Raw genomic sequence first — 24,925 nt, forward strand, 5'->3', positions numbered from 1 at the left:
TGATCGTAGCACTATTGAAAGTATTGAAAACTAAATTTCATAATTTTTGGGCATCATTTACGTATGAACGAGAGGGTCTTAAAATGACGACTGAAAATAAAAAATCTCATAAAAAATAATGATAAAAGACTTGATTTAAGATCAGAGATACTGATCTATCCATTCCAAATAGTGAAAAAAAAATTTCATAAATATATTTTATTAGATTTGGGATTGTTTTACACCGTATTAATTCCACAAAGCACACATCTACCATTAAATTATCAATTTTGAAACCTTTTGATCACTAGCCAAATAATGTCTAAAAATTATGAAATTTAGTTTCCAAATACTTTTAATAAGTATAGATCAAGTCTAACGGAGCCAATCGTCGATTTGGAAACCGCGTCATGAAAACACACTGGTACATGGAGGCCTCCGTACTACGCATAGTATACCAGCCTATATATATATATATATATATATATTATATATATATAATATATTACTCCTATGCTTTCGAAAGTACGAAAGCATCCGTACTTGTAAGTTGTTTTCAATAATGGACATCCGATTCGACGATCGTTCCGTTAGACATGATCTAACCTATTAGAACTACATAGAAACCAAATTTCATAATTTTTTGACTCGCGTTTGTCTAAGTAAACGAGTAGCCTCAAAATGAACGGCTAAAAATAAAAATCTCATTAAAAAAACAGTGATAAAGGACTCAAATTTCAAATCGAAAGTATTGGTCTTGCTATTGATGTTAAGTAGAGTTTTTTTATTAAATTTTCATCTAATTTGGATACTATACACGCTGAACTTAAAAACGTGCCACATCGGCCTGTTAAAATAGTCATTTTTGAAGACCTTTTGATCGTTTCGTAAATGAGTCAAAAAATTATAAAATTTGGTTTTTAAATAGTGCCAATAGAGTAAATTATATTTAACGGAGCGCGATCGTCGAATCGGATTTCCTATCATCGAAACAACTTACAAGCATGAATTTTCGTACTTTCGAAAGTACACGGAGACTTACTATATATATATATATATATAGGCTACTATGTTATTAATAGCACCAAGTCATTGGTGCTACCAAGTTTTAGCTATTGGATTAAGAGATTTGTGGTTAGGATGATGTGGGCCTCTAGGGTTGAGTGGGTGGTTGGTTGGATTAATAGCATAGTAGCCGGACTCATATATTATATATTGTCAGCCCGGATTACAGTTTTCTCGGGCACGCCAACAGCCGCGCATATGCATAGAAATTTTTCTTGTATACGAAGCGATAGCTGTACCTATAAATAAATCAAGCTACAACCAAAAGTAATGAACGTGGCTAAACTAAAACAATGTCACGCCCCAATCCGCCGCCAATTTGGTCGGTGTTCGGTCACGTCAACAGACGCGAACGGACAGAGCCCCCCTGTCCGACCAAGGCTCTAACAACATGTATAAATAGGCAATTCAACAAGAGAATTGCATATATATACAAGGCTTGCACGAGGGCAAGCAGCAACGGAAGCGAAAGCTTCAAGCTAAATATAATCACACCATGATATTTGATTTCATTTAAACCAAATTTAAGTAAACAAAGCTATTACACTTCCATTCACATCATATCTTTTACATTTAGTCATCCACACAAAAACATGATTGTTTACAACTTTACATCTCTAATTCAACAAAATAAAGCTGCTACATGTACAACCAAAAGGAAAATGACTACAAAATGTAATGCTACTCCGGTGCCGCTACTACGGCCGCTAAACCCTTGCCTCGGTCCTCCGCCGCCCCACTCGTGCTAGGACCTGTAGGTTAGTGTGTGTGAGAAACTAACAACGAAGTTCCCAGTGGGCTCGGCATCCGATCTCGCCGACTTACCCACTAGGTTATCCAGGCATAAGTATTTCAAGGAGGAAATAACGCATACTATGCAACTAATATTATGCCTGCAAGAAAGAAGTCACGTAGAATTATAATTTCAATGCGGATAATGGAAATGCATGCATGCTCCAATAATATAATGCAAACTTTGCGCTCTTACCGCAATCTTTACGCGGTTAACTCTGTTAAGGCCCAAATAACTCACAACCCAAAATCCTTAATAACGGGGACTCGAACCTCCTAGGCGAACCGTCATACTGGTGGGAGCTTTACCGACGCCAGTGGTGACGCAACTCCCGGAGCGCACCGCTCGAGGGTGGAGCGAACTCCTCAAGCGGCAAGACGAAATCGTGAGTATCGATCTAATCTCAACTTTGGGACTCATAGCCACTTAGTCACAATGCAATGTTCGATAGGTCTCTACCTATCAGTTCTTGCCAACTCTCAATTGGCTTTACCTTTGAACGATGTCAAAATGGGTTAAACTATATTCAATCGGTTCATCTCTCAATGCAATCTTATTTCTAGGTGTCAATGTCACCCTTCGTTTTGTATTATCCAAGTTCCATTCTCACATTCACACAACTTGAGGCGTCCACTACACATGTCCATTTTGGTTCTATCATCCTCTATGTTCAACTACGTTAGAAGCATATAAATGAAGTCAAACCAAGTTCCACATGTAACTTACCTACTATGCGTGAATGGGTATATATAATAGAACAATATGCTCAAAGAATAAGAGAAACAGACATAGAAGCGAATCCAACTGAATTCCGGCGTGCACCCCCACGCTCTAGTAATCGTGTGGTGTAGATTACGAAAGCTCCCCGCACTTTACGAAAGCCGATTCCGCGCCTATAATCAAAATAGTGCCATATTAGGCCTTTTTGTACAATGAACTATGTTCTAACATTTTCATAATGTCAAACGGAGTTGCCCAACGCTGTTTAGGGCACCCCCAATTAGGTTTCTACGGTCAATTTATCCCCGAAAAATCCTAGGAAAAAAAAACCCAAATTCAAGCCTAATGTTGTCCAATTTAGGGTTTTCCCAAGAACTGACCCAATCCTAGCACAACAATAGCTTGATCATCTAAGAAGCATCCTAGTAAGGTTTCTAGACCCTTGGAACCAACCCTAGAGGCTTCCATGGGCAAACCCTACCAACCACATGAGAGCACTTGAGCTCTCATGGGCTCCATGGAGTCAAAGGCATATTAGAAGGTCTCCCATGGCCAAAAACAACCAAAGCGTCCAAAACATAGGGATTAAAACGCAAAGCCCTAGACTCATTTATACCAAAAACTCACCTTAGCCCAAGCTCCTCCAAGTCCTTCTTGTAGGAGAGCTTGTAGAACCCTCCAAAGCCTCCAAATCCACCTTCTCTTGCTTCTTCTTCTTCTTCTCCAAGCCCTAGAGCAAGAGTTCTAGAGAGAGAAAGAGAGGAAAAGGGAGAGAAGGGTAAAAATGGCTGTGGGAGAGAGAGGGGTGTCCACATATAGTGTTGTGACAATTGCATTTAAGCCCCTCAACTTATTTCCCCTTGATCTGCCCAGACTGGGCGTTTTTCGCCTTCGGGGACCGGTCTCCCCGACCAGGGACCGGTTCCCGAACGGGGGTTTTCCAGGACTTAGCCAAATTTTCGAGTTTTCGGCTGTTGCGCAGCGAGGGACCGGTCTGCCCCTCCAGGGACCGGTCTCCCGAGGACCGGTCTCACCACCAAGGACCGGTTGCCTCAGGACTTCCTGGCAGGCTACGCGTACGGGGACCGGTCTCTCCTTCAGGGACCGGTCCCCGAGAGCTCAAAATCTGGGACTTAGCCAGATTTTCAAATTTGCTCTCCGGGTCCCCTTTTGCTCCGTTTAAGAACTCCAATGCACTTTGGGTTCGCTTTAACCCGTTCAATTTCGCGTTCCGCTCGTGTTAACGGAACTCGACGCGATTTACGAGGGATGTGGTATGTTACAAAACATATATATATAAATAAAGCTCGGGGGTTCAAGTACATACAAAAAGGTCTACTACATCACTCGCTCCAGCGAGTACCCAGACAACACCATATGTACATGAAAAATCCCAAAACTACCTATAGGAGGTACTCCTCTAGCCCTGCAACTCGTCTGGAAGGGATCTAGCTCGCAACTCCCTTTCCACGATCAGTATCAGGAACAACAGCAACCGCAGAAGATGGCTCTGCAAAAGGGGTCAATAACTGGTTACGAGAACTACTGCAAAAAGAAATAGTCCTCAGTGGGTACCGCTACCGACCTCAATGGCTCACCCACTAAGTCTACAGAAAGTGTACAGGAAGATAGTAAAGGAAGCTGATACAAACCCTACAGTTATATGCCACTATACTATCGCTAACCAATACTAGATATCTGTAGATGTAACATACTGCAATCTCTGATCCAATCTCATTAGGGACTGTGAACGCACCCGTCCTGCCTACCGAAGCTACACCAACTACCACCACGCTGGGTTGTTGGTGGAGAGCAAGTCCAACCAGGACACTACAACATTAACGCAAACGCATTAAGCCCGACTCCGGAGTGACACTCGTGGGCGCTACCCAACCGAGTATGTAAGCGTGTCTCTGCTGAGCTCAATCAGGCTCTTGCAGGCTATACTCAAAGCAACTGGGTTTAACTGGTTTAACAACCAAAGCTCACGTGCCCTCGGCACAATCTGATGTAAGGTACAAAAATCTGGATCCACCGTCAATCGCGACGGCACCCGACAGTCAGAAACAGTCTACACACAACTGTAAAATAAGCTCGGGATCCCAGCACGAGCGTAAAATTCATCCTACACTAATCTGAGTATCCACTGCGTACAAACTGCGGCGATACAGTCAAACTACAGTTCCTAAAGCTAAATCTGGTAGTTTTCAGAAAGTTACAATGTAAAATTTAATAGTTTTCTCCTAAGTCAATTTCAAGTCCAACATAGAAATTAAACTACTAGCTTAACTCCAAATTCAGATTTAAATAATAATCCATGAATTCGAGTACTAGCAATAAACTACACAGTTAATACATGTCGACGATGCTAAAACTTAGAAGATAATCCGACGATTTCGGTAAACTTCTACCCACCTCTAAAAGCTAGTCCAACTCCGGCGAAAAGTCGAGAGAAGGTAAAACCCACGCTCGCCAGACCTCCAAACGATGCAACCGTCATTGTCGCGCGCTCGAACGGCACCCTGGCGCAATGTCGATGTCGATCCGAGCTCAAACCGCAGCCTCCACCACGCTCGGGTCCGCCAACTAGAGAGAGAGAGAGAGGAGAAAAAGAAGAACCGACCAAGAACCCCTCTCTGTCAACATATAGAGGCTGGAAAACTTTGGGTTGAACGACACAACAAATGGACCAAAATGCCCTTTACCAACTCAAAATCCCAGTTGGAGTACCAGTACCAAATTTGGTCACCGGTACTCGGCCTCTCAGCCCGCAGCTTCGCACATCCGGTATTAGTACCATCGGGTACGCGTACTAGGCCGGATGCTGTACCGGTACTTGGCATCAAAATTGCAAACCCGATAGCAGTCTATCCAGAAAATACACTCGGGTACCGATACTCCCTTGCGTGGTACCGGTACGCAATACTGAAAACTGCACTTTGCAGATTCCATTATTAAAACTTGCTCTCGCGTCGGCGAGTCCGTTTTGCGTCCAATTCGCGCAGAAATGACTCGGACTTGTCCCGACACTCTTCAGACGTGTCGACAAGCCTCGGATGCTGAAATCCACGAGCAACCCAAACTAGGGATACTATATATATATATTTATATATATTATATATATATATATATATATATATATAAATATATATGCTACTATACTATCAATAGTACCAAGCCCTTGTACTATTGAGTTTTGGCCGTTGGATGAAAGGATGCGCGTTAGGATGATAGTGGTCCCCAGGGTTGAGTGGGTGATTGGTTTAATTGTATAATCTAACGGGTGGAAATGATCAAAGGATAGATCTAACGTAGAAAACTCAATAGTACCAAAGGCTTGATACTATCAATAGTATAGTACCGGACTCATATATATATATATATATATATATATATATATATATATATATATATATATAAATGCAATGCACGTCACATCTATAAATTAAATTTAAATTTAAATTTCAAATTAAAATAAATTTTGAATCTATATTTCAATTTAAATGGTTATTGATAGCAGAGTTTATTTTCTAATTGATTTATTTTCTAAATTTAATTTGTTTTTATGTATTTTTCCTGTTTAGGTAGACCATACACATTTTTTTATACATGTTCTAAAATATACAAATCTTTTTTAATATTTATTCAAAATTTAAACATTTGAATTAATTTCAAAATTTTAAATTAAAAATTAAATTTAGATTTAACTTAATGAATCAAACTCAAAATTTAAATCTAATTTTGAATCTTTTATTTGAATTTAAATAATTATTGATTTGATAGCTTTTTTAAAGTAACTCTTTTTTTTAAACCTGATTTATTTTTAGTTAGTTAATTTGTAGTGCGTACGAAATATTTTTTATTTTATTTAAAATTTCGTCTGTTAACTAAAAATTTTACATCCATTTATATATATTGCATAGTCATAAATATAGATATACTAGTTAAGTGCAATATATATAGTAATTAAAAGTAGAATTACAGTATCATAAAAAAAAAGCACAAAACTTGCCATTGAATTAAACTGAAAATGTCATAATCAATTCATCATTTAACAAAAAAAAAGTTGGAATAAAATGTAATTTTTAACCATTACGTCAGGTATAATGGCCTGCCCGCAGATTACTCAACCCGCCCATTTGCTAGATTTATGCATATAATAGATAGTGAAGATATTATATGTGGATAACTATACATATTATAAATATTATAAAAGATAAAAAATATTGTTAGATAAGAATGAAAAAGAATTATTGTTAGATAAGGCATTAGATAAGATAGAATAAGAATATTATGTGGGCGGCGGTTATTAGGAGATAGGTTATGCATATAAAAAGTGAAATTTGATAGGTACAACAATTTAGGTAAAAAAGTGACAGATACTTAATTCATCAGTCATTTGATTAGATTCAATGACTAAAAATTAATATATTTATGATTTATGATAGTTTAAAATTAAAATAAAAGTTTTTAGACTGTAATTTATTATATATTAATGTTGAATGAATGATATTGTTAGTATATGATTAGAATTATATTATAAAGAATGACATTTTTTTAAAAAAAGTATTTTAAAACTCTCTCTTTTATAAATAGTATAGATATAGATATTACTTCACACTCATTTTTTACATAATAAGAATATTAGGCAGTCCCAGCCAAACCTAAAATAAAAATATGGAAGATATATATACTTACTTCTTGCTATATTTTGGCAGTGTCTAACGTACGATGCTTGCAATTCCAATTGAAAGCAATGTTTTTTTTTTTTTTTTTGAGAGATAGGTAGCACGCTATCCGCTTCGTTTATTTCATTTAGAAATAAACTTAGCTGGAAATGTGAATCAACTAGGATTCGAACTTGGGTCGCTGGTACCAACCACCAAACCCTTTGCCACTTACTCTGGGGACGATCAGTAATTGAAAGCAATGTTGACCTGTATATACTACGACCTGTTTGCAGATATCCTCCTCACCTTCGGGACAAGACGACACTCCACATGGAAAATTATCAGAGTTTCATATCATTAATTAATTACAAGAATGAAGAGCAAAAAAAAAATCAAACCGAATCTAAAAGAAAATCAGGCAGGTAAAGATTCAAAAGAATAAAAAATTTGGTTCTCTTTTTAAGTAAATAGAAAATTCGATTCAAAAATGAAAAAATATTAGTGGATCGAATCCAAAAATAAAGAAAGAAAAAAAAATCGGACCAAACCCAAAGAGTATCTGACAGGTAAATACGTACGGTTCAATAGAATAGAAAATTCAGTTCAAAAGTAAAAAAAATATTACTCAACCAAACCCATGAATGAAGAGAAAAGAAAAATTAGACCGAATTTGAGAAGGAATAGAAAAGAAAAATCAAATTGAACCCAAAAGAGAATCTGAAAAGTGAGACCCGCTCCCAAGAATGAAGGGTGTGATGTCCGTGCATTAAGGATTAATTATATTTGTATTTGTATGTATAAATTATTCAAAATTTAAAAAACAAATTTTAAAAATTTATTTTCACTCCAATTAATTAATTATCTAAATCTTAATTTTGTTAATTAATTGGCTGTTAATTAACTAGTGAACGTGACACACCTTTGAAACGCCCGGATTATTCCAGCTCCTTTTAATTGTCTTAGACAAGCTAATTAAGAGTTACTTGAATCATTTTTTTATCATTCAAACTAACAAAAGAGTCACGGATAGAATTATTGATATAATGCATATATATCTTTAAAATTAAACAGAATAATTTGTATTTGCCTCAATTCTGATAATGAATCTTTCGTATCAACAATTAAGTGGTTAATTTCAAAAATAGTAATTTTTAACAACTAATAGAAAGTTTTTTTTACGACACTTAAACCCTAAGCAAGTGATACCGCAACAGTACAAGATCTGGTTCCTAATAAGTTAAAATAATTTATATTACTCTTATTAATATTGTTGATCATCGATTATGATGTTCTATTGTTGGAAGTGAGATAAAAAATAAATGCTCCGTTTACTCTAGCTTCCTATATAATTATTTATGCGAAATTTAAATTTATGATGGTGATATATGCAACTTTCTTAATTTTCAAAGAATAAAACAAAAATGCTACCTGTATGATCAAACAATAAAATAAAATTAGAAAGACAAAGATCTAATATGAGCCCTTGGCTGAGCTGGTGCAAAATTTGTACACAATTTTGGAGGTACATGTACGTAGCAATGCTCAATAAAAAATGCTAGCTATACCAACATCATTGGATGTAAATCTTTATGCTCATGATCTAAAAATTTAAAATCTCTTTTAAATTTTAGTATTAAAAGAAATAATAAGGCTACTAATTCCCTTTTGATTACTTGATGTAAATTTTATACTTGTTTTTATTGGCGTACGGTACTTAGGAATGTCAACGGATACGGATATTTAAAAGTTTACTCGAATCCAAATTCAAACGAAATGATTTTATCCGACGGTAAATTGTTATGATTTGGAATTTGGTATAAAAAAAAAGAATAAAAATTTGACGGATTCGGCTTCGAATACGAATTTATCTTTATCTGATTCGAACTTGAATCCGACTCAAGCCCTTATAGGTCGTTTTACATTATATAAATATATTAACATTTGAGACTATACTTACATTTTTATTTTAAAAATTTAGATATTAATATAATATATTTTGAAATATGATAAAAAGAAATAATTATTTCGGATTTGCGTTTTTAGAGTTTAGACTTGAGTTTCGAATTTGGATATAGACTCTCAAAATCTGCTGAATCATATTCGAATTTGGATTTCAAATTTGGCCACCAGATTCGAAAAATCTGATCTGAATCCCACGTGTCAATTTCGTCAATAAGTATAATATTTTAATTTATGTAAAAAATAGTTTATATTATAATAAATGAATCCACTTGCATTGTATGTGTTGACATTTCTAGCTGTGCTAGTTGTCACGGTCTTAGCGGTTTTGTTCGTAAAATCCGTACGACGCCTGTCTTTCTACTCAAAGATGGACAAGCCTAATTTCTTGTTGCTAGTCTGGACCTACGCGCCCTACAACTAAGTATGCAAAAAGGAGAGAGAGAGAAAGGCAGATGTTCTAAAAAAGCTAAGTACTCCACTACTTTAAAAAATAGGACTACAATACACAACTCCTCTTATGTTTGCACCTCTTTTCTTTGCTTCTCTACTTTGGCCTTAACCAACCCCACAATTTATTGGCTCCTAAAAACATTGAATCTAGTCTACACTAATTCACCACTAAACACACATTAAAGCACGCATTAACTCACGCACTATCATATAGTAATGAGCCATCATTAATGCCTAATAATTATAAGATGATTCCAAGAGTTGCCTATGTTCCTTGGGTTTCCGCTGGCAGTTATGGAGGCATTAATAGCAGCAGTTACATGCCCTTCATCTCTCATAAAAGACGGGTGGTTTTGATGCCCCTTTAGCTGCCAACTTAGCCAAGTTGGGCTAAAGACTTAAATTGTTCAGCAATTTCGCTAAGTCCCTGATATAGTGCTCTAATATGTAGTACTATTGTAAGTATAATAATAATTAGTATATAAAAAATAGGGATAATTGCCTATATACCCTTCATACGTTTGGAAATATCCGATTTATCCCTACTTTTTTTTTTCTTTCTAAAATACCGCTCATATGTTTCATCATTATTGCAAAATACCCTTACAGTTATCTCCTGTTAAGTTAACCTGGGTTAAACGTAAGTTAAATATATACCACAGTTAAAAAAAAATAAAATACTAATTTTGTCCTTAACTTAAGGGCAAATAAGAAATGTTGGTGGCGGTAGAGGGGTATATTGGAAAAGACCAAAAGTCAAAATACTTTTTGTGTTCCTGACATTAAGGGCAAATAAAAAAGACAGTGATGATGGAAGGGTATACTTGAAAGGGCAAAATAGTAATTTTACAGAATTAACAAAGTTACTTAACAGATTTTAACTCTAGAGATATATTAGAAATAGGTTGAAACGTAGGAGAGATATTTTTAATATTAGCTTTCTAAGAAAGATAAATTAAAAAATCAATAATTTTTCAGAAGTGTATAAGCAATTGCTCCTAAAAAATAACTTACATTGAAATAAATGAATCCGTGAGGGCATATGTATTCCCGCGTCGAACGTCGCGACCACTCAATCACTAAAGCGAGCCAAGTGTGCATGGCCGATACAGCCACGTGTCCAGCTCATTTATTGAAGTTTGGGGAGTTGTTGGGTGAGTTTCTAATCAAAAGCGTCAAAAGACGGGCCATCCTCTCGTGGCTGTGGTTGGGGGGAGTTGGGAAGTTGGGGAGATGGGAAAAGGCGAGAGACAGGTAGGCCGTTGATCTGTGGTTTGCTTGGAAAGGCAAAAGGAATGGAATAAGAGTACAAATAAAGAAAAAGATGAGCCTTTTATAGAGATGGTGCAGCTGTTTTATTCCTCTTTTTTTTTTTAATTTTATTTTGCAAACTTTAAATATGATTTCTATAATTTTATTTTTTTTATTTTAATATTATATAATTTAAAATATATCATTTTAATATTTTAAGATTTTATTTATTTCTCTTCGTCGGCGCCTCCGTTAATCTTTCGTTAAATCATATGTAAAAAATTTCAGATACACATTTATGATTTATCAAATATTCATTTTAGTATCATGTGGATTACCGAATTTTTATTTTATTACTATGTAGTTTTAACTTTGTCACTGACTTAACGAAAAAATTAACCGAGGAGATAATGGAAAGGGAAAAATAAAACTATATATATGGTATGAAAGTGATACATTTTAAATCACAAGATACTAAAGTGAGAAAATGTGAAATCACCGGGGTGGTATTTGAACTTTTCCCTTTTAAGAAAAAGGAAACTTTCTTCCCCAGGTTAAAAATAAAATTTTGATCTCATTTACCTCTGCTTTAAAAGGGGCAAACTTCAAATACCATTATTGTGGTTTCGCACTTTTTTATTTTAGTACCCTATGGTTTAAACTATATCAAATTAGTACCTTGGGATTGTGGAAGGATAAAATAGTAATTTTACAGAGATAACAAAGTTAATTAACAGATTTTAACTCTAGGAGTATATTAGAAATAGGTTGGAATGTAGAAAGGGTATTTTCAATATTAACCTTTTAAGAGGAGTAAATTAGAAAGTCGAAAATTTTTCAGGGGTATATAAGCAATTGCCTCTATTTTTTTTGTTTGAAGGAAAAAATGTGAGTGGGAGTTTTTAGAATTTATTTTGAGATTTTTTTCCAAATGAGAGCTAGCTTTAGAGAATCTAATTTGCTTAGAACTCTTGTCTTAAAAGAAATCCTAAATAAGGTCTCTAGAGATTAGGAGACATCTCCAAGAGGATTTCCAAATCTAGGTAGAGAATATCGCTGAAATGAGTTTGATCTCCTTTTGTCTAAAGTATTCTTGCTCTATGCGTGTTCTTGAGTAAAAGTAGACTAAAACTTATTTAGTTTGCATAAGACAAGCCTTAAAAAATTATGAGGACTTATGGGTGTATAACATGGTATGTAGGATTTTTATTCCCTTTGCCATGTCATTTTAATAGCATACTCTTTTTTCTATGTGTATAATACTATGTATGAATACACAAACTCAATGAACTTGGTAGTATATTGCTAAAAAAGGGTTTAAATGGAAGATTTGGACTAAATTATTATTGATGCTGTTGTGTATAGGAATAGCAATGGCACCGCGTGGACTATTGAGGACAATGCCCGTGACCACACGACCCGAGGCATCAGAGCACTCGGGTTCGAGCGAGGTGCACGAGCTGCGCAACAGAATTACCTCACTAATTGGTATGGCTCAACAGCAAGCTGAGATCTCATGGCATCAAGAGCAGCTCAAGAGGCTTCACCACCTTTTATAGACAAAATGGCACGCCCCGAGACCCGCCTCTTTGGTCGGGTGCGCCGATAGACCACCGAACGAACAGTTTTCCTTGTCCGCCCAAGGCGTCACAATCAGTACAATTCAAGTAGTTCCAAACAGAAACAGTATTCATACACCGATTGCATAAGGAAGTTATCAAATAGAATTACTAAGCTATTACAAGCATTCGTCTAATTTCACATTACATTTACATTCTTTTCTTTCAAATACAATCAACTTTATTATAATGTGTTTTTTTCCTATACCCTAAGCTATGTTGACTCATACACTACAACATAATTAGGTTATAGGAATACATGTTTGGGACACTTTTGAGAAAGTGTTCCATTTATGCTAAAATTTTAAAAAATATCTACTAATGCCTAAATATAAAGTCCAATCCAACAAAAAATAAAAGATTACTCTATTAAACCCACCACATCCAGTCCATTTGGCCCGATTACAAACTGAAAAGAAAAAAAAAAAAAGAAAAATCAATTACCATCTTTTCTTCTCTCTTCACTCAATCCACTGAAATTCTAGACGAAGAGTCTTTCCTGTCGCCCTCCTCCGCCACCGCAGCCAGCGAGATAGAGTTTCGACGGTTGTTAAATGCTTAAATAAGTGTTGGTAAATTAGCAACACTTTTTTAGGTTATAGTGACACTCTTTAACTGTCACTATATACCTAGCGACCCCACATATAGCAACACTTTTAAAAGTGTCGGTAATTTTAGCTAGCAGCACTTTTTTGACATGTACCTACATTTAAAAGTGTCGCTATAGACCGTTTTTGTTGTAGTGATAGTACATCTATCTTTGGTCTCAAGTGGTAGGGCACTATCTACCGAGCTACACCCTTTCCTCGTGCCGCCACGCCGCTCACGTGTGGACCTGAAAAATATGGGGGTGAGAACTATAAACATAGTTCCAGTGGGTATGGCCACCCAAGGAAAAAGCTCAACCAACTAGATCCAAAGGAGGCAACATAAGCAAATTAGTCCACTATATATAAACATATAACTGTAAGCAACTAACAAACGATATGCTTATGCCTCAACTAAATGCAATATGAAATCCATGCAAGTAGATCTATCATTTCTACTACTATTTCACAATCTATTGCATTCACAGTCCGCTCCTAAGATTCTTTTACCTTAGCCAAGCTATGCCATCCGACTCGGTCTTGAGTCAATCATCAATGGACTACCGGTCACATTCAGGCCTGAGGAGAGGAATATGCCGTGCACCTCAGCCTTAATCCACATACCAAGGCACCCGACGGGCCGCGAAAATGTTGCGTACACCCATGATCAGGGATCCCCAGATGGGAGAGAAACATGCCATATACACCCACAGCCGGGATTCCCGATAGGGAGGGGAACATGCCATATACATCCCAGCACACGAAAATTCTTCCAGTCGGAGAGGAACATGCCATATGCACCCGCGGCCAAGAATCTTCCACAGTCACAACCCTCGAGGTTCTCGCGGTGGGAGAGGAACATGCCGCATGCACCCATAGCCAAGAACTTCGACGATAGCAAATCCTGGGATTCCGGAATCTACTTTTCAAATCTCAAGGGTTTGTCACTTGCCCTATAGTGTCAACCTTTCTAGGTTCATAATCACATGTCCAAGTGGTCATTCTACCACTATGTTTTCCAACCTATGTTCAATGACACTAGGTTCAATGATATTCCAATCCAAATGGTCTTTACTACCACTATATTTCCAACCTATGTTTAATGATACTAGGTTTAATACCCAATCATGTTCTTCCTTTATCCTAGTTGTCCACATCTAGAATTCATGATTCTATGACATCTAGTCCTAGGTTTCATACTTGTCGATTTCTCTAATTTTTCTAGAGTTCATCGACTTATGTTCATTATCCACTCCTAGGCATACATACATATACATCCTATATGTTCCACATGCCTGTGTTCTTGTCCAATGGTAGGTAATTCCATCTAGCCACATATGATTTATGCATTCATATTTACAATATATAACCTACAATTATATACATGCATTAATAATAAGATCATACTTTACTCTTTGACATGGAAGTGACCTAGTCACTTCGGTGAAACACAACCCACCTCGCAAAGCCTCCTAATTGCTTGTAGACACTTGCAATTAGGTCAACCTCTTGGATCTCCAAACTTGCTCCCAAGCTTTTCTTACCCTATACAAGAGATCCATTTGTTACCATTTTCGAACCATTAAATAATTTTTGCTTTTGAAATCAAGTTGCCCCATTTGATTTTCTAATCCGCAATTAGGGTTTTAAAGGGTTAAAACATTTTTAGAACCCTTCACAAGCAAATCCCTCTTTCAACCTAGGATTTTTTCAAACTAGAGGAAAATCTCTAATCTCAAGATAACTCCTACTATTTGTGGTCTAAATTTACCTAGAATTTACCAAAATCCCAAATCCAAGAATTAAATTCAAAATCCTAGCTTAAAACCACAAAACTCACATCGAGTCGAAAGCGCTCCGAGCCACCAAGCGCCCGAGAGCTCAAATTCACTGCTCCTTCGAACTTCCCAAGCTCGATCTCCACCAGGATCCCCAAGTTGGAGAAGAGATGAAGAGAGTGAGAGAGACGAGCTCCTCTCTCTCCCTCATTGTGCGTGTGTGTGTGTTCTGCAGAGAAAAGGGAAGGCACCCCTTTAAATAAGCCCCTGCATGAATGTCACGCCCCAATCCCTACCAATTTGGTCGGGTTCGGGTCACGTCAACAGACGCCGAACGGACAGCATCTCCCCTGTCCGCCCAAGGCTCCAACAACAAGTATAATTAAGCAATCAACAAAGGAATATGCAATTATACAAGACTTGCACGAGGGCAAGCAATAACGGAAGTGAAAGCTCTAAGGTAATACATACAACCATACATAATATTTGATTATATTTTAACCAAATACAAGTAAACTACAACTATTACATTCTTTTTTCCATTCAACATAATTCTTTACAATTTAGCCATCCACCAAAAATACATGATGGCTTACAACTTTACAACTCTAAATCAACAAAATAAAAGTTGATACATGTATAAAGGAATGACGAAAAATGCATAAGTTCCGGTAGCCACTAGCTATGGCACAATATCCTTGCCACGGTCCTTCGCCGGCTCGCTCGCGTTCGGACCTGTAGGGTTAGTGGTGTGAGAACTACAACGAAGTTTTCAGTGGATTCGGCAACCGACTTCGCCGACTTACCCACTAGGTCTATTCAGGCATAAGTATTTTAAAGGAAAGGAAAGTAGTAACTATACTAATGCTAATACTATGCCTGCAAGAAACTGTCAATGGATATATAATCAAAGCAATATTAAATATGCATGCAAGCTTTTTCATGATTTTACTTTGGCTTTCACCCAATCTTACCGGTTAACCTTGTTAACCCGAATAACTCACAACCCAAATTTCTTTTGTTCGGGGAGGCTCTAAGCACTACAAAACCCGAGGGACCGTCTTCGGGGACCACGCTCCCCGTGGTGACAATTCCGAAATGCACCGCTTGAGGGGGAGCTACCACCCTCATGCCAAGACTTATTGCGAGTATCGATCCAATTCCCACTTAAGGAATGTATAGTCACTAGTCACAATGCTACTATCATAATAGGTTTCTACCTATTTATTTATGCCACTCTCTAGGTCATTCTTGCCACAATGCCATAATTGGTTAAATTATGTTTAACAATTCATCTCTCAATGCCAATCATGTCTCTAATGTCAATGTCACATTTGTTAACTATTGTCCAAGTCCAAGTCTCACATTCATACAAGTTTAGGGTCTCAACGTACATGTCCATTATGATTCTATCATTTTCAATGTCCAACTACATTAGAAGCATACAAATGATGTCTAATCAAGTTTCACATGTAAAATTTACCCTACATGCATGAATGGTTCTATACATCGTATGCTCAACAAAAGGCGAAATAGACATAAAGGGGAATCCGATGATTCCGGTATGCACCCCCCACCTCAAATAGTGTAGAAGGGTTGTAGTTTGACTCTCGTGATTTTAGGAAGCCTCTCCCACAACCTAAACCCAAAATAAAGCCAAATTAGGCCCTATATACTAGATCTCATACTAAACCTTTTTGTAACATTAACGAAGTTGTCCCACGCGTTGGGAATACCCTCAATTAGGTTTCCAAGAGGTCAATTTGCCTCGAAAACAACCAGAGGCAAAAACCCCAAAATTCATGCCCTAACAATGCCACAATGGAATTTCTCCTAGATTAATCTCTTCTCTAAGCAAATGATAGCTTAGAATCACCTAGAAAGCTCTCTAATCTTGTTTCCAAGCTGTTTAGACCATTCTAGGGCATCTATAGTGAACTCTAATAATCCATCATGAGAGCACCTCAAGAAAACCATGGTTTTCATGGTGTTCTAAGCTCTAGAGGGTTTCTAAGCTTATTAGAGGATTAAAACTCCAAGACTTAAGGTTTAAAACCAAACCCTAGAGTTCTACTTGCAAGAGAACTCACCTTTGCCCAAGCTACATCAAGCTCCTTCTTGTTGGAGAGCTTTTAGCACCTTCAACTCCACCAAAACCACCTTCTCCTTGCTTCTTCCTCTTTCTCTTCTCCTTCTTCTTCTCCTTCTAGAGAGAGAGAGAGAGAGAGAGATGAGAGGGTGTGAGAGGGAGAGAATGAGCGAAAGCCCTGATTTGCCTCTTTACATAACCCATTCAATGCACAATTGCATTTAAACCCCTCAACTTTGCACCCTGTGCACTGCCCAGACTGGGCCCTTTTCGGGCACGGGGACCGGTCTCTCTAGCAAGGGACCAATCCCCGAGAGCACAGCTCTCAGGACTTAGCCGATTTTTTCACTTCTGGGATTTTTACGTGTACGGGAACCGGTCTTCCTACCAGGGACCGGTTTCAGGGGGACCGGTCTCTCGACCGGGGACCGGTTGCCTCGAGGGGATTTCCAACCTCGGGCAGGCTACGCATACGGAGACCGGTCTCTCCCCACAGGGATAGGTCCCCGAGAGCTCAAAAGCTGCAGTTTGCAGATTTTTGATTCTCTAGCTCTCGAAGATCCCCTACAATGCACTTTTGGTCTTTTTGACGCCTTCGGCCTTTCCGAAGCGTACTAATTACCTCGCACTTTGGTCATGTTGACTAAAGTTCGATATTCGCTTACCGAGCTTTCGGTATGTTACAATAAAATTACCTATTTACCACTCAAAATCAGCATTATGTAGAGTTGCGTACCGGTACTCGGGTTAGCGTACGGGTACTCGGGCATATAGTTTTGGTCCTCGGTTTCCAGTATCTCAAAATCCGAATGTTGGATTTTTAATTTTCTACTGCGTACCGGTACTCAATTTTCAATAGCGGTACTCAATACAAATCCAGTACTGATACTTAGGTTTGATTCCTCAAAACCCGAGATTATGTTTTTCTCATTTTGTATTGTATACCTATACCCATATTTCAGTACTGGTACTAAATACAAAATCTGCAATATAGACAAATATAGCTTTTGGGGCTCGTTTTCGCGCCAGATTTGCGCCGAAAACACTCGAACGCTCTCTAAACTTTATCGGAATAGCTTTTGAAACTAGTTCTCATCAAAACTTTATAATTGTAAAAGTTCGGTATATTACACAACAAGCTAGCGGTGCCTATGTGAGCCAGGGACTGAGAATTAAAATAGCATTTATAGATTTCGAATTATTATTAATAATTTTTAAATACTAATTTTTATAATTTTAATTCGATTTAATGTAGAGAAAAAGCTGGTGACGATGCATTGAAGAGCGAAACTTCTTTAGGTGAGATTTTACATTTCTATGAATTTAAAAAATATTTTTTTCCTCTAATTTTTTCTCTACTAATTTTATTTTATTTTAATTATTTTTTTTGAAATTTGGTTTTGATGTAAAAAAGAAGAAACCTAAGCCGGTTATAATTCATCGAAACCAATCTCAACGAAATCACCTCCAATTTTTTTTCTTCATTTTTTATTCTTGTATTAAATTATAGTTTTTAATTCCTATCTATGCAATAATTATTATACTCCTATAGTTAGGGGTGGAAACGAGCCGAGCTCGAGCGAGCATATGTCAGCTCAAATTCGGCTTGAAATTAATTTCGAGCCTAAATCTAGGCTCAAGCTCGGCTTGAAATTAATTCGAGCCAAGCTCGAGCGAGCCTAATTAGTCTACCGAGCTCGACTCTAAATGACAATTGAAATTCGTCTGACTTACATATAATCAATAGTTTAATTTTATATAAATTATCATACAATTGATGCAACATGTCCAACTAGTCAAAATAACAAAATAATTGAAGATGTATCTAGGGGACTGCTCCTGACTGGATGAAGGTCAGAGGTGGGAGAGAGAAGCGAGAAGAGAAGATAAAAAAACAAAAGATAAAAAAAAAAAGAGGAGAAAAAAAATTATAATTTGATTTGAATGTTATCATCTTTTAAGTTATGTGAACAAGTAAAAGTCTGAAATCTAGAGTGTGTTAGTAAATTTAGAGTTGGGCCTCAATTGCAACGTGTATTTATGTGGTTTATTTTATAAGTCAACAATAATGCCCAAATAGATTAAACCGCTTATATATATTAAATCATATATTAAAATTAAATATATATATTTATATAATATATTATATAATATATATATATACGGTCGGATACATAGCTATATGATACATCTCCCCGTACCCTCCATAAATGTCGATATAAACTCCGAATACCGATCCATTCACACGTTAAACGTATTTACAACATTTAAAACTTTAAAAAAAATTAATAATTTTCGACATTAATTTACCTTACGATCAGAGGTCACAAATTTACAATTTAACGGCCGTATGGGAAATACTTCAATTAACAGTAAAAAATCAATTTGTTGACTTTTTATGGAAAATTCTAATTCACGTACATAGATAAAGACAATTGCTACCAATCTTGAAAATTGAAGACCAATCACCTTTTTTAGGACTTCCTTCGATTTGACCCGTTCATCTTTATGCCCACTTGATTGGACTTATTCATATTCGAAAATTTACAGAATTTTTTTCTAGAGTCTTTCAAATACATCTAATCAATATTTAATAAGTGGATCGTCAATTCGAAGCTCCAATCATTGAAAACAACTTATATACGAGGGCTTTCCAATACTTCATAAATATAGTAGCCATGGATATAAATATAATATATAATACTATATATAGTATAATATTCACTTTTCGACCAATTCGAACGACGCCGAGTAATACTCAAGCTCAGCTTGAAATGAATTTCGAGCCTTTTATTTTGTTCAAGCTCGGCTCATTTAATTTCGAGTCGAGCTCGAGCGAGCCGAATATCGAGCCGAACACGAGTCGAACGCGAGCCGGCTCGCTCGTTTGCCAGCCCTACCTATAGTTCTTTCTTTTCGTCTTCTTTCTTTGATCTCCATTGAATTGTGTTCTCATTCTAAAATTTTTTAATATATCTTTATATTATTAACCAATCAAATTTTTTTGTTATTTATTATATTTTTATTTGTATATTTAATTTGTAAATTTTTATTATAATTTCTATCTCCTGTGTCGCGCGGATTTCTACACTAGTTTTTCTTAATAATTGATAGTTATATAAAATTTATGTAATTGCCAAACTTATCTTAAGGGCCATTTGGTTGGATGTAGTTACAAAAACAGTATAGTTGGAAGTATATGCAGTTGTAAATACTGCAGTCATAACTACACCATGTCTGTTTGGTTTTATACTGTTGCAACTGCTGTAATTACATTTTTTCTATTTGGTAGTCTGCAGTTGAGATTTGTATTTGTAAATTCAGTCAATTTTTAGATAGAAATGTGAGATTACCTCTTCTGAGCGTAATTTATATATTATAAAATTATGCATGAATTTAATAATTTTAAATGCAAATATATTATAGATTTGATCAAAATAAAAATTAAGATATTATTAGACTGAAAAAAATGAAGCGTATGAAAAAAGCTTATTGACTCTAACATACATTAATTATTAAACCCTATCGGATTTCATAAATAGATATTTTTGGAAAAAAAATAAAAAAAGAAGTGTATAAAAAAAAATCACACTTTGTTTATTTCTTTGATGGGTGAGCTGACTATAACCCAACTACTGCAATTGGTACTACAACCAATTTGCCTGCAGTATTAACTGCTGTAGTTGGGCATTCTCGTGTAGATGCAGCTGCAGCAGTTGGACCTAATTACACAAGACCAAATAAAAATTTAATATATACATATATTTTCATCTACAATGCAGTTATTTTAGTACTGTTTTAGATGAAAACTATTTTGGACGCTGGTTAAAAAAAATAAAATAAGCGTGAAGAAAAAAAAAATCAGAAAACGACTATAAATGGAGATAAACTTTTAACCGATTTATCTTGGAGGGTCCTTTTCTCACGCGCCATATATAGAAACTTCTTAACTGAACAAAACTTTAGTCACTTTGTCGTAATTATTTGCGCTATCTATGTATTAAAAAAAATTATCTTATCTAAAATATCTTCTAACTTTTTATTATTTAGTTTAATTGCGCCACTAGTCCTCAACCTTTATAGAATTTTTTTTTTTATTTGGGTCTCGGACCTTTTTGTTTTTTTACAAGAAGAATCTTCTTCTTCTTCTTCTTTTTCTTTTTTTTTAAGAGATAGATAGCATGTTACCCTCTTCGTTTATTTCATTTAGAAATAAATTAGCTAAAAATATGAATCAACTAAAATTCGAACTTGGGACATATCAATCACTAAGCTCTTTATTTTTTTTTTACAAGAAGATTCTTAAACTTTAGGATTAGATGCATCATTTGATTATAACCTTTGCTTTTTTTTTTTTTTTTCAATTTGATTCCCGACTTCTTCTACTATCTACGCTTCTTGCGTCAAGGCGAATCTCATGGACATCAAAATTATTCCCGTTGCTCGCTTCTACACATGCCAGTACTTATTGCATGTTCTTTTCTAAGAGTATCTAAGTTTTTTTTTTTTTTTTTTTTTTTTTTTTTTTTTTTTTTTTTTTTTGAGAGGTAGATAGCACGCTATCCGTTTTGTTTATTTCATTTAGAAATAAACTTAGCCAGAAATGTGAATCAACTAGGATTCGAACTTAGGATCTCGGGTAATAACCACCAAGCCCTTTGCCACTTACTCTAGAGACAGTCAGTAGTATCTAACGTTCCTACTTGTCAAATTAGGGATGCAGCTCTTTATAGAAACTTACAAATCAATGCAGAGATTGATTGAGGGCTGTTGGACCATAATCATAATCCATTTCTCAAAAGTTAACTAATTGAATGATTAAAACTTAAGTATTAAAAAATGTAAAAATTTAATTCTATAAGTAAAAAATTACAATAAAATAAAAAAATAAAGGTTAGGTTCCAACTGTGCATTTAACCTAAGGGTGTGTTTCATTGGCTGTAAAAATATACAGAAAATTACCATTCAGCTTGAAAAATTATTTTCTGTATGTTAGTTTAGCAATTAAAAAAATCGGAGAAGTATTTTGACAGATTTGAGAAAAATAGAATGTTTTTATTTTCACCAATTTTCCATGGAAAATGAAATCTCAAACTGCGTAGCACTTATCGACGGAAAACGAAAATTATGCTACGTAAAATCTTTTTATTTATTTTTTTACCACTAAACCAAACAAATATAAATTTTTTTTCCCTTTCAACCTAATAAATATTGATAAAAAATTATTTTTTATTCTACAAATCAAATATTATAAAATATAAAAAAAATTCATCAATTTTTCTTCTGAAAATTTATTTCTTATGATTTTACGTACATTAATTAAGACGCCTACTAATTAAGCTGGAAGAGAAACCAGCGAAGGAAGATTCTGGAGTACTCCCCAGGTCCACTTGGCTTCTCTTGGTTTCTTCATTTATTATTTTCTTGCGCTGCAATTTGGTGTCAGCCTGTCAGGACACCTTTTGCGGTCAAAGAGAAGAAAGACACTTCATTAAGTAACGGAACTTCCATCCAATAAGATTCTTAGTCCAGATGCTGAATCGCTGCTCACGTACGTGGACGTGAAAGTGACTTCTCTTTAATATCGCATAGCTATCTGCACATAAAAAAGCATTGAAGCTTAATATAAAAACTTATATAGAACTTAGAGTGAGGCTGCTATGCTATCGGAAGCACGAAGTCTTTCGTGCTTTCAGCTTGTTTTCGATATTGCGATTTTTGAATTATCGATCGGCTCCGTTAAACTTGATCTAGAGTATTTGAAGTACCTAGAAAATAAATTTTATGATTTTACGATATCATTTGCCTAGTGAACGAAGGAGCTCAAAATCAACGGCTGAAAATAAAAATCTTACAAAATGTAATAATATGACATTGAAATTTTAAATCAAAGATATTGATCTTGTTTTATNTTTCTGATTTTTTCGAAATCTTGAATTCTTTGATCTTTGTCAATTCGCTTCGATTCTTCAAGACTCCAACTCACTTCACGAAACTTGCCAATACAAAATCCTTAACAGCACGGGATCGCGGCAAGGGGATCGCCTAGCTAGTTAGCCGCGGAGCTTGCTTTTACCTAGGTGGTTTTTCTCATTCTTTTTGTAGTTGAGAGAGAGAGAGATTTTGTATCCATGTATAGAGACCACCTGTGTATCTACTTTAGCACTTGTATTTGGGATTTCCTTGTATTACTTTATGCTTTTATTAGTGGATTCCAGCTTTATGCTCCTTTCTCTATTGCAGAACTTAGTATTATATCATGCTCTGATACTCCTAGTTGTCTTTTATTACCGCTTTATTTATTGTTGTTTTTATATGCCTTATATGTTTTAAACGTATGGCGGGTCTGGGCACGCGCCGGGCGGGCTTCCGCTGGGTCCCAGGGCGTGACAGATTAATTTGGTATCAAAGCCTAGGGTTGATTCTTACGGAACCTAGCAAACCTTAGGCCGGTTGGACTATAGGAAATAGGCTCGTGAGAGACGAGGTCTATTTGACTTATGAGCGAAAGTATCTTGATTGGGTGTCTTGATGACTCTAAAAAGTTAGAGTTGGATCGGAGTGTATGGCTCCTAACTTCGCGGAGGGTTACGTTGGCGGCCGACAACGTAACATCGGGAGTTAGTAGTGCAGAACACTTCTTTACTTTCGCATGATTTGAGTATTATTTTTAATTGAGCGGGGACGCGATAGCATGGGTTTCACTAACTTGCGCTTTTGTGTTTTGTAGTAACGATGCCGATTACTCGCTCCCAATCTGCCGGGGCGGACAATGCGGCCAACATTGAGGAGGTCGAGACCTTCGCTACCTCCGAATCTGGCGAGATCCGTAAGTTGAGGGGCCAGCTTGCGGCCCTCATCGATTTAGTCACTCAGCAGGCGGAGGCGGCCCGACAGCAGACCGAGGCGGCGCGCCGACAGGAGGCGCGGATGAAGCGCTTGGAGGATCTACTTCTGCAGCAGGCAGCAGCTTCTAGGGAGACGCAGGGCCCTACACCGCCAGCACCCGTTGTGGACGTTGCACCGAGAGCGCCGTCCCCCGCGCCCAGTTCTTCGCATGCGGCACCTGTGGCCGCACCCCAGGAGGAGGTTTTGGTGGCACCACCTGTGCAGAGGCCCCCAGTTGGAGCTGCATTCCCTATATTGGTTGAGGGGGCGGATTGAGACAGACTGATGGAGCGTCTCAATGAGTTCAGGAGGTGCAGCCCCCGAGTCTTTGATGGCGAGAAGGTCGACCACTGGATCGTGGAGAAGTGGTTGATGCATATGGAGAAGCTCTTCCTCGACACCTTCGTGGAGGAGAGGGACAGAGTTTGGCTTGCCACTCACCATTTGGACGGCGAGGCCTACCGCTGGTGGTTGGATCTCCAGGAGCACTCCAGTACTGATTTGGCGGTCATCACTTGGACGAGATTCAAGGAGCTTTTGTTGGCCCATTACTTCCCGACCAGCGTTAAGCGGAAGATGGAGCAGGACTTGCGCGGCTTGCGCCAGGGCGACAGGACCGTAGCCGAGTACGAGAGGGAGTTTTCTCGGCTTCTACATTGCGTGCNATCGGTTAGATACTTACTTACACTATGTGGCCATAGTTTATTTCGTGCTTGAGATTACGGTAGTTCATTTTACTATGGATGTTGGTGTAGGAACCAACGACAGCGGAGGAGCCAGACTCGCCGCATGTACGCGGGTGAGCCCCGGACAGCTCTAGGGAGCGAGACCGCGACCTGCCCACCGGCGGGTCCTACCATGACACCGTTGCCTCAGGACACCGACTGCCGACCATCTCGGCCACGGCTACGACAGCTGCCACAGCCACTTCTTGGAGAGCCCGTGAGCCATGCCTGCACCGGGAGGACCGGTGTGACCTTCGTGGACGAGGGGACAACACCTGTGACGCCACCCATTACCCCTGGTGGCGTCTAGTGTGTGCCCCTTCCGGCCGCGGCTAGCCTAGGAGGAGCT

Source organism: Ananas comosus, linkage group 11 (assembly GCF_001540865.1).
Source record: "Ananas comosus cultivar F153 linkage group 11, ASM154086v1, whole genome shotgun sequence".
Taxonomy (NCBI): Eukaryota; Viridiplantae; Streptophyta; class Magnoliopsida; order Poales; family Bromeliaceae; genus Ananas; species Ananas comosus.